The following is a 14,538-nucleotide window of genomic DNA, read 5'->3' as shown; positions in this document are numbered from 1 at the left end:
GATCGCGGGACGGCGAGGAGGTGGGCGGCGGAGGAGCGGAGCGTGCGGGGCGGGCGGTGGAAAGAGAGAAGGGAGGAGAGGTAGGAGGGGGCGAGGTGACGGAGAGCCTCGAAGCCCGGAGTGAGGAGTTTTTGTTTGGAGCGGAGGTCGAGAGGCAACCACTGGAGGTTTTTAAGAAGGGGAGTGACATGCCCAGAGCGTTTCTGCAGGGAGACGAGCCGGACAGCGGAGTGAACCGTGTCGTCTTTCCCAGGGATGGAGGGAAGAGAGGAAGAAGAGAGGGTAAGGAGGGAGGAAGGGAGAGGAGCGGTTTGGCCTACTGGAACTCAGTCGATCAATGGTATTTCTTGAGCACTTATTACGTCCACAGCTCTGTGCTGAACACTTGGGAAAGTATGATACAAGGGAGTTGGTGACAGGTTCTACGTCCCGCCCCTCTGTCTTTTGTGCTTGTATCTTACTCTCCAAAGTAGCACAGTGTTCCGCATACAGTAAGCGCCCAATAAATTCCCTTGCTACATCTCAGCTGGCAAAACTGGAAGATTGACCTAGTTACCGAGGGCGTGGCAGGTGAGAAATGACGAGTCTCTGTTTACAGGATAGAGGTATTGAGGGTGGAAAAGGTTTCGGTGCCCAGATTTTTGATAAAGGCGATGACCGTGAAGCCGGAGGATGAAACGCTCCAGGTCGGGAAACCGAGACTGGATGGGAAAACCGAGTAGCCTCTTGGGTTCCTGGGAAGTAGCATATTCGTTCATTCAGTCGGATTTAATACTAATCGTATTGCTGTGATGATAATAATAATGTTGGTATTTGTTAAGCGCTTACTCCGTGCAGAGCACCGTCCTAAGCGCTGGGGGAGATACAGGGGAATCAGCTTGTCCCACGTGAGGCTCACAGTTAATCCCCATTTTACAGATGAGGTCACTGAGGCACCGAGAAGTGCAGGGACTCGCCCACGGTCACTCAGCTGACGAGTGGCAGAGCCGGGAGTCGAACCCATGACCCCTGACTCCGAAGCCCGGGCTCTTTCCACCGAGCCACGCTGCTTCCCTGAGTACACGCCGCTGTACCGAGCGCTTGGGAAATACAGATACAGCAATAAAGAGAGACGATCCCAGCCCACGACGGGCTCGCACCTCGGGGCCGGAGGGACAAGAAGAAAGGTTCAGAGACGTTCTCCCGTGAACGGCAGCGGGCCTGCTTTGACCCTCTCCGCGTTTATCGTCTACGGCGGTCCGAACTAGGCCGCCAAATGGAGGGTCCGGGGGGCGGGGAGGACATTCTGGGTATCACTGAGTTGACCTCACTCTGATTTCACGCCCTCCCCGGCCCTCTTGAGCTCCCTCACGGCGCTCACCCCACCAGGCTGCTCTTGCCAAGCGGCTGCTACCCTGTCGGGTCTCCGGTTCTGCCGTCAGAGAAGAAGCACGGCCTAGTGGCTAGAACCCGGTCCCGGGAGGCCGGAGCGCCTGGGTCCTAATCCCGGCCCCGTCACTCGTCAGCTGGGTGACCTCAGGCAAGTCACTCCCCTTCTCCGTTCGGATCCCGGCTCTGCCACTCGTCAGCTGTGTGACTTCGGGCAAGTCACTTCGCTTCTCTGTGCCTCGGTTACCTCATCTGCAAAATGGGGATGAAGCCTGGGAGCCTCACATGGGACCACCTGATGACCCTGTATCTCCCCCCAGCGCTTAGGACAGTGCTCCGCACATAGGAAGCGCGTAACAGATACCATCATTATTATGCACGGCGCTGAGTTCCGGGGGCGGGTGGGTTACTGCCAAAGTTGGTCCAACCTGAAAAAATTTCCATTCTCCACCGACGGAAGGAGGTCTTATTTTCTGCCGTGTTTGTTTTTGCCGTTCGCCATTAGGAGGCCGTGTGTACAGAGTTATCACTTCATTCAGTAGTGTATTTATTGAGCGTTTACCGGGTGCAGAGCACTGTACTAAGCGCTTAACTAAGTTGGGAGCCCTGACTAAATATAGCCCCGACGGTCCCGAGCGACCACCCAAAAGCCCCGTCCTCCCAGAGCCTTACTGTCTCACCCTTCCTCTTCGCCGCTGGGTGTTTTAATACGCCCGGTCGGGTTGATCGTGTTCAGGGATTCCGGCGGAAGGCGGGCGATGAATTTTCCTCCTTTCAGCCGGCGGGGGCTGTTGGGCTGCAGTCACGGGACGGGTTGCGGGCGTCTCATCGTTTGACTCGAGGCCGTTACCCTTGGGGTCGGGCAGGGGGAGGACGGGCATTTTAAAAGAGTGCCGTGTCCTGCCCGGGGTGTTCAGTTTGTGCCTCCCCTGAGCGTAATGACTCTGGTATTTGTCCCTTTGGTGGTTTCTGACGTCTGGAGAAGCAGCATGGCTTACTGGAAAGAGCACGGGCTTGGGAGCCAGAGGATGCGGGTTCTAATCCCGGCTCCGCCACTTGTCCGCTGGGTGACTTGGGGCAAGACACTAAACCTCTCTGTGCCTCGGTTCCCTCGGCCGTAAAGTGGGGATTAAGACTGTGAGCCCCACGTGGGACAACCTGATTACCTAACCCCAGCGCTTAGAAGAGTGCTCGGCACGTGGTAAACACTTAAATGCTGTCATTATTATTATTATATCTACCCCAGTGCTCGGCACGTAGGAAGCGTTTAACAGATGCCGTCATTATTATTATAATTTTTATTAAAGGGCCGTCGTTTAAAAGACGTCGTCTCAGTGTTCGAGTCGGGTCTCTTTATGCCAGTGAAGTCGCCTCATTGACTCTGGATGGACATAGATTCCCCGATTCCACGTGTACCGCTGCGTCCGGAGATTTAAGGTCCTTCTCCCGCGGGGCAGAATTCAGCTCCTTAACGTGTACGCGGGAAAGGCTGGCGGCGAGCTAAGGATTTAGTCCCCTCTTGACCGGTTATATCCAGAACGCTCTTGTGTCACACTGAAGGCGTAGACGGTGTTGGCCCGTGTGAGCTCGTCGTCTGTTGTTAAATTGTACCTTCCTAAGCACTCAGTGCAAAGCACAGTAAGCGCTCGGTAAATTTGAAGAAATGTGGGCTTGCTGCCCCTCAAGGGTTTCTGTGGTGCAGAGACGCATGATTTGCTTCAGTCCTTTTTCCTTCACCTTGGGAAGCAGCGTGGCGCAGTGGAAAGAGCCCGGGCTTAGGAGTCAGAGGTCATGGCTTCTATTCCCAGCTCCGCCACCCGTCAGCTGCGTGACTTTGGGCGAGTCACTTCACTTCTCGGTGCCTCCGTTCCCTCATCTGTAAAATGGGGATGAAGACTGTGAGCCTCACGTGGGGCAACCTGACTACACTGCTCGGTACATCGTAAGCGCTTAATAAATACCAGCATTATTATTATTTTTTTTTTTTCTCATTTCCCTGCCCCAACTGGACTCCTCAGCCTGGCCCACTTGCAATATAATAATAATGTTGGTATTTGTTAAGCGCTTACTATGTGCAGAGCCCTGTTCTAAGCGCTGGGGTAGACACAGGGGAATCGGGTGGTCCCACGTGGGGCTCACAGTCTTCATCCCAGATTTTTGATAAAGGCGATGACCGTGAAGCCGGAGGATGAAACGCTCCAGGTCGGGAAACCGAGACTGGATGGGAAAACCGAGTAGCCTCTTGGGTTCCTGGGAAGTAGCATATTCGTTCATTCAGTCGGATTTAATACTAATCGTATTGCTGTGATGATAATAATAATGTAGGTATTTGTTAAGCGCTTACTCCGTGCAGAGCACCGTCCTAAGCGCTGGGGGAGATACAGGGGAATCAGCTTGTCCCACGTGAGGCTCACAGTTAATCCCCATTTTACAGATGAGGTCACTGAGGCACCGAGAAGTGAAGGGACTCGCCCACGGTCACACAGCTGACGAGTGGCAGAGCCGGGATTCGAACTCATGACCCCTGACTCCAAAGCCCACGCTCTTTCCACCGAGCCACGCCGCTTCTAACATCCCCGGACAACTAGCTTAAATGAAGCGGTCGCAGGTGCCGCCTGCTGTTTGCGGGGTGTGGGAGAGGGGACCACCCGAGAGCCAGCTCTGTCCGAATCACACCCCCCCCCCCCCCCCGCCAGGAGGAGGGATTGGTTTCAGGGCATTTAAAGCCTTAGAATAATGATGATAATCTGGTATTCGTTATGGAAAACAACCAAATAGATTTGGAACAAATTAAGCCAGAGGGGTCTTCGGAAGGCCAAATGACTCGACTTAGGGTAGCATATTTTGGACACATAATGAGGAAGACTAATTCTCTGGAGAAGACAGATAATGCTCGGAAAAGTCCAGGGAAAACGTGGAAGAGGCAGGCTGGCAGCCAGACGGACAGAGACCGTAACGGCGATAACGGAAGAACCGTTGCGGGTCATGGCAGAGGACGGGATGTTCTGGAGAAAGCGTATCCGTGGAGCAGCTGCGCGTCGGAAACCACTCGACGGCCCTTAATGATGATACTTTGTTAGGGGCTCACCTTGTGCCAAGTACCGTATGAAGCCCTAGGGCAGATGAGAGATAATCAGGTCGGGCACAGTCCCCGTCTCTCATGCCCATCGTGGGATGAGGAATCGAGTCTCCATTTTACAAATGAAGAAAGTGAGACCCAAGGAATCGAGTCTCCATTTTACAAATGAGGAAACTGAGTTCCAAAGAAGTCCAACTATTCATTCATTCACTCATTCGATAGTATTTATTGAGCGCTTACTATGTGCAGAGCGCCGTACCAGGCGCTTGGAATGGACAAGTCGGCAACAGATAGAGACGGTCCCTGCCGTTCGACGGGCTCACGGTCTGATCGGGGGAGACGGACGGACGAGAACGATGGCGATGAATAGAGTCGAGGGGAAGAACATCTGACCTAAGGCCACACAGCAGGCAAGAGACAGCAAGGGAAGCGTGGTCTAGTGGATAGAGCACAGGGCTGGGAGTCAGAAGGACCTGGGATCTAATCCCAGCTTCGCCACATTTCGGCTCTGTGACCTCGGACAAGTCACTTCACCTCACTGGGCCTCGGTTACTTCATCCGTAAAATGGCGACTAAGATTGTGAGCCCTCTGTGGGACAGGGACTTTGTCCAAATTGATTAGCTTGTATCTATCCCAGGACTTAGTACAATGCCCGGCACATAGTAATCATGATGGCATTTTGTTAAGTGCTTTCTCTGTGCAAAGCACTGTTCTAAGCGCTGGGGAGGATACAAGGTGATCGGGTCATGCCACGTGGGGCTCGCGGTCTCGGTGCCTGTTTTACAGATGAGGTCACTGAGGCCCAGAGAAGTGAAGTGACCTGCCCAAAGTCACACCGCTGACAAGCGGCAGAGCCGGGATTCGAACCCATGACCTCTGACTCCCAAGCCCCTGCTCTTTCCACTGAGCCGCGCTGCTTCTCTAAGCATAGTAAGCACTTAACAAATACCGTAAAAAAGGAGGCTGAGGTGGAATTCCAATAAATCATTTATATTAATGTCCGTCTCCCCCATTAAACTATAAGCTGGTTTTGGGCGGGGAACGTGTCTGCCGACTCCGTTATATTTACTCTCCCAAGTGCTTAGTACAGTGCCGCGCACACAGCGAACGCTCAAATGTTTTTGAGGATGAGGACGTCCTCTGAATTCCCGGCCCATGTTCCTTCAACTGGGCCATGCTGCTTTTTTTAAATGGTATTTATTATGCATCTACCGGGTTTCTAACATTATTCTAAGCGCTCGGGCGGGCACAGGTTAATTAGGTCGGACACAGCCCCCGTCCCGCGGGGGACTCACAGTCTAAGTAGGAGGGAGAACAGGTTCCGAATCCCCGTTTTACCGTCGAGGGACCTTTGCTAGAGAGAGGTGCAATGACCTGCCCGGGGTCTCTCGGCAAGCACGTGGCCGAGGCAGGATTAGAACCCAGGTCCTCTCACTCGCGGGTCCGGGCTCTAGGGCCCAGCGGAAAGAGCCCGGGCTGGGGAGTCAGACGTCATGGGTTCAAATCCCGGCTCTGCCGCTTGTCAGCTGTGTGACTCGGGGCAAGTCACTTCACTTCTCTGGGCCTCGGTGACCTCATCTGGAGAATGGACACTGAGACGGTGAGCCCCCCGTGGGACAACCCGATCACCTTGCGTCCTCCCAGCGCTTAGAACAGTGCTTTGCGCATAGTAAGTGCGTAACCAATGCCATTATCATTATTATTATTTCCCCCAGGCCACGCCACCTCACGCTGCCTGTGCCTTCCTCCCAGAGTCCTCTGGAGGACAAAGTTCCAGGCCGGCGTCCGGGCCTCTCCTTCCCCTTCCCACACCCCCCCTCGTTGGCGGCCTCTGTCCTCAACACCCTTGGGTCCAGGTGGCGGGATCTTCCCTCCCCTTCCTCCCCGAGCTGCCCCTCGCCCGGCCCGGCCCTCGGACCCCCACCCCCGGCCGTCCCTTCTCCGCGGGCCGGGGCGGTCGACGTCCCGGCCCCGGATAGCTGCAGGGTGGCGTGAGAGCCGCCCACCCTGGAGACGAAGGGGTGAGCGTGCGATCGGTACCATCCGTCGATCGGCTGGATGCGTATCAGTCAGTCGGTCGTATTTACTGAGCGCTTTCTGTGTGCGGAATAGTGTAGTAAGCGGTTGGGAGAGTACGGGTTAGCGGAACTGACGTCACGTCCCCTGCCCGCTTGGAGCTTCCGGTCTAGGTGCGTGTTAGAGCATTTTGGCAGCGTTAACTGAAAAAGGATTATCCTTTTCATAACCCCACATACTCCGCCTTAACGAACAGACACGTCACGTGAATCAGAGTCACATTTTAGTTTTAATGGCCCAGTTGGCTAGTTTGTACAAATGCCTTTCTTGACTCTTTTAGCACATATCCTTTTCCTTTCACCTCGGAAATATCTGATACTCTCTAGTCCTCTCCCATGGCCGGGCATCTTAAGTATCGTTTTCCTTAGGTAGATTTTCCTCTTGGTATTTATCACCTGAACACCCAAAGTCCTATCCCTATCAGGTGAATAACGTGCCTTGTTGTGAAAATTCAGAGTCGGCCTCTGCGAGTGTGTGTGTGTTTGATAACGCGGGAGTGTTTTGGTAGTCGGCGCAAAATTAATATTGTCGAATGTTTGTTTCCCTCCTCCTGGTTTTACTGAAACAATTCGTCTAGTTTGGAAAGCGATCAAGACGGTTACTAAGTGTATGATAGAATGATATTCCTCCCTATATTTGTCTGATCTTCGGAATAGTGTATTGCCTTCTTTCAGAAACGATGAAGTAATTGTCGGGACGTGTCAATGACGTATTTTGAAGTCACGGGAATGGATCAGGCAGAGAACCTCTAGACCGTAAGCTGATTGTGGGCAGGGATTGTGTCTGTTTATTGCTTCGCTGAGTAGAGAAGCAGCGTGGCTCAGTGGAAAGAGCCCGGGCTTTGGAGTCAGGGGTCACGGGTTCGAATCCCGGCTCGGCCGCTTGTCAGCCGTGTGGCTTGGGGCAAGTCACTTCACTTCTCGGCGCCTCAGTGACCTCCTCTGTAAAATGAGGATTAAGACTGTGAGCCCCACGTGGGACCACCCGATTCCCCTGTGTCTTCCTTCCACCCCAGCGCTTAGAACGGTGCTCGGCACATAGTAAGCGCTTAACGAATACCAGCGTCGTTATTGACATTATTAGCGATCTGCTCGACCGAGAAGACTTGAGGCCGTTTAGGAAGCCAGCTCAGCATCTGGAGCGGAGTGACCGCTGAGGGCAAAACCGGACTGATTTTTTTTTTTTTTCCTAATGTTTTAAGGCTCACGGTTGCTCTATTTGCTTTTTAACTTGGCGAGGTTAGCCTTATTTGGTTCCGAAGTCAATTGGAGTTGCCGATGAGTTTTCTGTTTCGGCGAGGGATGATGGGCGGTTTGTGTTATTAAGGGGAACCATGCTGGGGAGAGACAAGCCCCGAGTGGCTGGAGGTGAAGGTCTCGCTGTGGGTTTGGCTCGGTGCCATCACTCGTAGAGCAAGGCACTGACTCTCTCTTCTCGGGGTTCTCTCCCAGACCCCTCCCCGTCCGTCCGGCTCCTTCCCTCCGCTTTCCCGGGGAGTTCCAGAGGAGCGGCGTGGCCTGGCGGTCGGGGACCCGGGTTCTAATCCCGGCTCTACCACTTCCCTGCCGGGGGACCTCGGGGAAGTCGCGTAACACCTCCGTGCTTCGGTTTCCTCATCTACAGAAGGAGGATTCGGTGCCCGTCTTCCCTCCCCCTCGGATTACGAGTCCCGCGAGGGGCAGGGACCGTGTCCGACTGGTTGATCGCGTATCTGCCCCAGGGTTTAGTACGCTGCTGGGCACTTAGCGTTTAACGAAGACCACTGGTGATATTGTGACTGTTATTATCGCTGAGGTCTCCCCTCACCCGAAACCTAAGGCCCCTTCTCCATCCTCTCCGGTCGCCAGGTTTCCTCCACAGCCGCACCCCCTCGTCCGTCGGCCCGACGTGGCCGGCGTAGACCCCCTAATCGATCCAGGCGGGAAGGAGAGAGACGGTATAATAAGCGCTGAACCACAGAGGTGGTATTCCCAGGAAGGGCCAGGTGAAGTGTTAAACGACACAGCATATTGAAATGGGCGGGCTTGAAACACCCTCCGCTGTATGCGTGTGTGTCAGAGCTGTATACCTTTAGGGTAAAGGAACTTAATAATAATAATTATGGCATTTGTTCAGCGCTCACGGCGTGCCAGGCACCGTACAAAGCGCCAGGGCGGATGCAGACGAATCGGGCTGGACACAGTCCCTTGTTCTCCGTGGGGCTCACAGCCCCAATCCCCATTTTACAGACGGGGGAGCTGAGGCCCGGAGAAGCGAAGTGACGTCAGTCACGTTTGTCCAAAAAAAATCCTTCGAGCGCTTCTTGTGTGCAGAAGACTGAACTAATCTTTCCGGCATTTACTAAGCGTTTACTACGTGCTGAGCTCCGGGACGTTCGTTCATTCAGCAGTATCTATTGAGCGCTTACTCTGTGCAGAGCACTGTACTAAGCGCTTGGAATGGACAGATCGGTAACAGATAGAGACGGTCCCTGCCCTTTGAAGGACTTACGGTCTAATCGGGGGAGGACAGTCTAATCGGGGGATGTAGATAGGTGAGGAGATCAGACCCAGCCCCTCTACCACACGGTCCTCACAATCTACTATCTTCCCCATTTTACGGATGAGGAAGCCGAGGCCCAGAGAGGCTAAGCGACTCGCCCGGGGACGCGCCACCAGCAGCCTGGTGGAGGAGCCGGAACTCGCGCGTGGATCTCCGGTCCCGGCCTCTTTCCACTGGGCCCCGCTACGTCCCGCCCGGGATGGTACAGCGGAGTTAGGAGTCGGGATCCCTGTCCTCGAGGAGCTTACAATCGAACGGAAGGGCCAGGTGCTAAGATCAGTTCACAGAGGAGGAAATAATAGCGTGCCAAGAGGTATTCATTCATTCATTCATTCATTCAATAGTATTTATTGAGCGCTTACTACGTGCAGAGCGCTGTACCGAGCGCTTGGAATGGACAAATCGGCGACAGATAGAGACAGTCCCTGCCCTCTGACGGGCTCACGGTCCGATCGGGGGAGACGGACAGACGAGAACAGTGGCGATAAACAGAATCGAGGGGAAGAGCGTCTCATTAAAACAATAGCAAATAAATAGAATCAGGGTGATGTACATCTCATTAACAAAATAAATAGGGTGATGAATAATAATGTTGGTATCTGTTAAGCGCTCACTATGTGCCGAGCACCGTTCTAAGCACTGGGGTAGACCCGGGGGAATCAGGTCGTCCCACGTGGGGCTCACCGTCTTCATCCCCATTTTACAGATGAGGTCACGGAGGCACCGAGAAGTGAAGTGACTCGCCCAAAGTCACACAGCTGACAAGTGGCCGAGCCGGGATCCGGACCCATGACCTCCGACTCCAAAGCCCGCGCTCTTTCCACTGAGCCACGCCGCTTCTCACAGCCGAGCGGACGAGTACAGCGCCGAGGGGATGGGACGGGTGAGGGGGAGGAGAAGAGGGAGAGGGGGGAGAAGGGGGTTTAGCTGCGGAGAGGTGAAGGGGGGTAGAGGGAGCAGAGGGAAAAAGGGGGGAGCTCCGGTGGGAAGGCCTCTCGGAGGAGGTGAGCTTTAAGTAGGGTTTTGAAGAGGGGCACTTGAGGGCCACAGTGGGGCGAGCGCCCAGGTGGCGCGGAAGGGCCGGAGCGGCAGCCGGTGGGGGTACGAGGTGGGGAGGGGAGGTGAATCCCCCCGGGAGTCCCCGGGCCCGGAAACCGGGGTCCCTCCATCTCCTTGCTTCACCAGTGCCCCCTTTTCGACGGGAGTTGGGAAACCTGGACGGAACATGGGGGGTGACCAGAGTCCTCACTGCTCTAATCGGTCAGTCGGTCGCTGGTATCTATCGAGTGCTCGCTGTGTGCGGAGCACTGTACCGAGCCCTACGGCGTGGCCGAGTTGGTGGACGGGTTCTTCGGCCGCGGCGAGCTAACGGTCTAGAAGGGAGGAACGGCCCAGAGGGGGACTGGTCCTCTTCCCCCCCCCCCTTCAGAGCCTTATCTGAAGGCTCGTCTCCTCCAAGAGGCTTCTCTGACTAAGCCCTCCTTTCCTCCTCTTCCACCCCCTTCGGCGACGCTGTGGCTTGCTTCTTTTCTTCACCTCCCCCCGCCCCCTCCCCCCCCCAGCCCCGAGACACTCATGTCCGTATCTATAATTTATTTATATGAACGTCTGTCTCCCCGTCTAGACCGAAAGCTCCTTGTGGGCAGCGAGTGTGCCGATCTGTCCATTCCGAGCGCTCAGGACGGTGCCCTGCACATAGTAAGCGCTCAGTAAATACTATCGAATGAATGAATGAATGTTCATCGTCGTGGCATAGTCTCCCAAGCACCTAGCGCAGTGCTCTGCCGCACGGTAAGCCCTCGACGAATACGATCGACTCCAATGGAATAGACGGGTCTTCCAGAACTGCTTTTTCCTGACCCGCCTCGCGTTCCCTGATGCGAGACCGTGAGCCCGTCAAAGGGCAGGAACCGTCTCTCTCTGTTGCCGACGTGTCCCTTCCGAGCGCTTAGTACGGTGCTCTGCGCATAGTAAGCGCTCAGTAAGCACTATGGAATGAAGAGTGGGGGCGTTGCTCCCCGTAGGCGGGAGTCCCCGGGAGCCTGAGCCCCCAAATCCTCAGAGGGTGAAGGCCGCCCCCTCCCCGAGGACTCTCTTCCGGGCCCGGCTCTCCGCTCCCCCGCCCCGATCGATCGATCCGTGGTATTTATTGAGGACTTACGGTGTGCGGGGCACCGTACCAAGCGCTTGGAATGGACAGTCAGGCAACAGATAGAGACCGTACCTGCCCAGTGACGGGCTCACGGTCTGATCGGGGGAGTCGGAAGGAAAAGACAAGACAACATGATCACAATAAGTAGAATCAAGGGGATGGACACCTCATTAGAGAAGCAGCGTGGCTCAGCGGAAAGAGCCCGGGCTTGGGAGTCAGAGGTCATGGGTTCTGATCCCGGCTCAGCCACTTGTCAGCTGTGTGACTTTGGGCAAATCACTTCACTTCTCTGGGCCTCGGTTACCCCATCTGTAAAATGGGGATAGAGACGGTGAGCCCCACGTGGGGCGACCTGATCGCCTCGTATCCTCCCCAGCGCTTAGGACAGTGCTTTGCACATAGTACGCGCTTAACAAATGCCATTATTATTATTAACAAAATAAATAGGGTAGTACAGATCTATCCAAATGAGCAGAGTGCTGAGGGGAGGGGAAGGGAGAGGGGGAGGAGCAGAGGGAAAGGGGGGAGAAGGGGAAGCTCAGTGGGGGAAGGCCTCCTGGAGGAGGTGAGCTCTCAGTAGGGCTTTGAAAAGGGGAAGAGAGTCAGTTTGGCGGAGGTGAGGAGGGAGGGCGTTCCGGGACCGCGGGAGCACGTGGGCCGGAGGTCGACGGTGTCCCCGCCGCAGATTTCCGACGACCCCAGCGGACCCCTCCTCAGCTTGGCCCCGCCCCCGGGACCTTCCCGCTCTGCCCTTGACGCCGGTGCCTGTCAAGTGCGGGTGGGTAATTGAGGAGCAGTGAAGAAATCGGGGTTGGAATTCACCTGGAAAAGTGCCTGAAAATCCAACTCCCCGCAGCCTACGCCAAATCTATCCCAGCGCCTCTGTTGCCTCGCTCGGTTTCGTTAAACCTCCGGGTGGCCTTTGACACGTTGCCGACTGAAACGATCAATGAATGGTGTTGGTTGAGCACCTCCTGTGTGTGGAACGCTCTACTAAGTGCTTGCCAGAATGCCCTGTGGCAGAGTTGGTAATAATGTTAATAATAACGATGTCGGTATTTAAGCGCTCGCTAGGTGCCGAGCACCGTTCTGAACGCTGGGGTGGATACAGGGTAAGCAGGTGGTCCCACGTAGGGCTCCCGGTCTTCATCCCCATTTACCAGATGAGGTGACTGAGGCACAGAGAAGTTAAGTGGCTTGCCCGGGGTCACGCAGCGGACAGGTGGCGGAGCCGGGATTAGAACCCACGACCGCGGACTCCCAGGCCCGGGCTCTTGCCACTGGGCCACGCTGCTTCTCTGTACTGGTAGACCAGTACAAACCAAGGCCAGCCGCGGTTCAGATAAACGGGGCACAGACTAGGATAATAGTAATATATGGCATTTGTTAAGTGCCCGCCGTGTACCGGGCACTTTACTAAGCGCTAAGGTAGATACGCGGTAACGAGGTTGGATACGGTCCCTGTCCCTGACGAGCTCTCAGTCGTGATCCCCATTTTGCAGATGAGTTAATGGAGGCGCAGAGAGGGTAAAATGACTCGCCCGGGGTCACACACCAGAGAGGTGGGGGCAGGATCCGAACTCAGGTCCTTCTGACTCCCCGGCCGGCGCTCTGTCCACTAGTCCGTGCTTCTGCACCGTACCCCGTCCCTTCTGCGTCAGCTGGGCCCTTGAGAGCCTGGGCTGGGGAGTCAGATGTCATGGGTTCAAATCCCGGCCCCGCCGCTTGGCAGCTGCGTGACTTCGGGCAAGTCACCTCGCTTCTCTGTGCCTCAGTGACCTCATCTGTAAAATGGGGATTTAGACTGTGAGCCCCACCTGGGACGACCTGATCGCCTTGTATCTTCCTCAGCGCTTAGAACGGTGCTGGGCACATAGTAAGCGCTTAACAAATGCCATCGTTATTACTATTACCCGTCTGCCCCTCACGGTACGGATCCGTGTCCTATCTCTCCTCTCCTTTTCCCGTTATTGATCTTCACGTCTAGATTGTAGGCATTCGACTGTAGGCTTGAGGAGGGCGGGGTTTGTATCCTCTTGTCCTATCCGACTCTCCCAAGTGCTCGGAGTGCTGTGCACACAGCAAGTGCTCAGTAGATAGCCTCGAATGATTCATTGCACTCTCTGAGACCTCTGGAGTAGTCCTGCAAGACGCGGACCTTCTTCATTTGCGGCGGCGGCCCCTCGTTACTCAAACCGTCCGTCTGCCCCCAAGTATTTCACGTCATTTCCGCCCCGCTCTGCCCGACCGACGGGAACGCTTTTACCTCGATTCTGTTTATCGCCACCGTCCTCGTCTGTCCGTCTCCCCCGATTAGACCGGGAGCCCGTCAGAGGGCGGGGACCGTCTCCATCTGTTACCGATCTGTCCATTCCAAGCGCTTAGGACAGTGCTCTGCGCATAGTAAGCGCTCGATAAATACTACTGAATGAATGAATGAATTTTACCAGCGCCTTGGAAAAGCAGTTTAATTGCCAGGAATCGGTCTGCCACCAAAATGGACCGTGTCTGCTCATAATCTCAGGTTATGAGATTATGATAATCTCAGGTTATCGCGTCTGCCGATCTTTCCGTCTTAGGACCCGAGGACGTTTAATCTATGCAGTTTCCTCTCCCTTTTTACAGCTTTCTGAAATGAGTGTGGTTAATGAAACCATCGCCGTTCTAATTTTTTAGCGTCTTCGAGCCCGCGTGGGAGTCGGTGGGAAGGAGGTGTGGAGAAAACTGTATTCTGGGGAAATCAGCTTTCCGAGACAGGTGTCGGAGAGGGGCTGGGCTCCCGTCGTACTTAGCGTTGCCCCCCCCCGAGCCGGCGGAGGGGGAGTCTCGAGCCAGCGGGCCGGGGGAGACGTTGGCGGCCGACACGGTGGCCGACTCTGAATCGCGTCGCCTCTCTTCTACGTGCCACGTGCGGAACCCGTTCCGCCGCTTCGACTTCCGGTCTTCTTGTCAGCCGGCCGGAGTCCGCGCGGTCGGAAAGACCGGAGGAAGAGGAGGCGGCCCCCCCCCGCCGCCGGCCCCCCACCCCCCAACCGGCCTCACCCCGTCCCTCTCGAGAGCCGAGCCGGAGAGGAGGCCGCGAGCTGCCGTATCGGTCGGTCAGTCGACGGTATTTAGGGAGCGCTCAAGTGTACGCAGGGCGCTGTACTGAGCGCTTGGGAGAGCCCAGCAACATCGTTGGTAGACGCGCTCCGTGCCCTCGGGGAGCTTGCAGTCGCGGGAAAGGGACGGGACCGCACGGCGATGGAGGGGGGGAAGCCATCCGTGGGGAAGCACGGGAAATGCCAAGGCCACCGGTCGGGCAACGAAGGGTAGTTTCTG

General features: G+C 55.6%; 1 protein-coding gene across 6 annotated transcripts in view; it reads left to right on the top strand.

Annotated features, from left to right (window-relative positions):
* RPS6KA6 (ribosomal protein S6 kinase A6) overlaps window positions 1-14,538 on the top strand; it is a 91,231-nt gene that overhangs the window by 27,741 nt on the left and 48,952 nt on the right. The window contains exon 1 of one of the 6 annotated variants that reach the window (XM_016225874.3): window positions 6,864-6,948. The exons of the other annotated variants lie outside the window; for them this stretch is intronic. The gene's annotated coding sequence lies outside the window, so the exon portion shown is untranslated. Of the gene's footprint in view, window positions 1-6,863; window positions 6,949-14,538 lie in introns of those variants that run through there. 6 annotated transcript variants of the gene reach the window in all.

Source organism: Ornithorhynchus anatinus, chromosome 6 (genome assembly GCF_004115215.2).
Source record: "Ornithorhynchus anatinus isolate Pmale09 chromosome 6, mOrnAna1.pri.v4, whole genome shotgun sequence".
In the NCBI taxonomy this organism is placed as follows: Eukaryota; Metazoa; Chordata; class Mammalia; order Monotremata; family Ornithorhynchidae; genus Ornithorhynchus; species Ornithorhynchus anatinus.
Note: the sequence above shows the minus strand (reverse complement) of the source record. Positions and strands in the feature narration are given on the sequence as shown.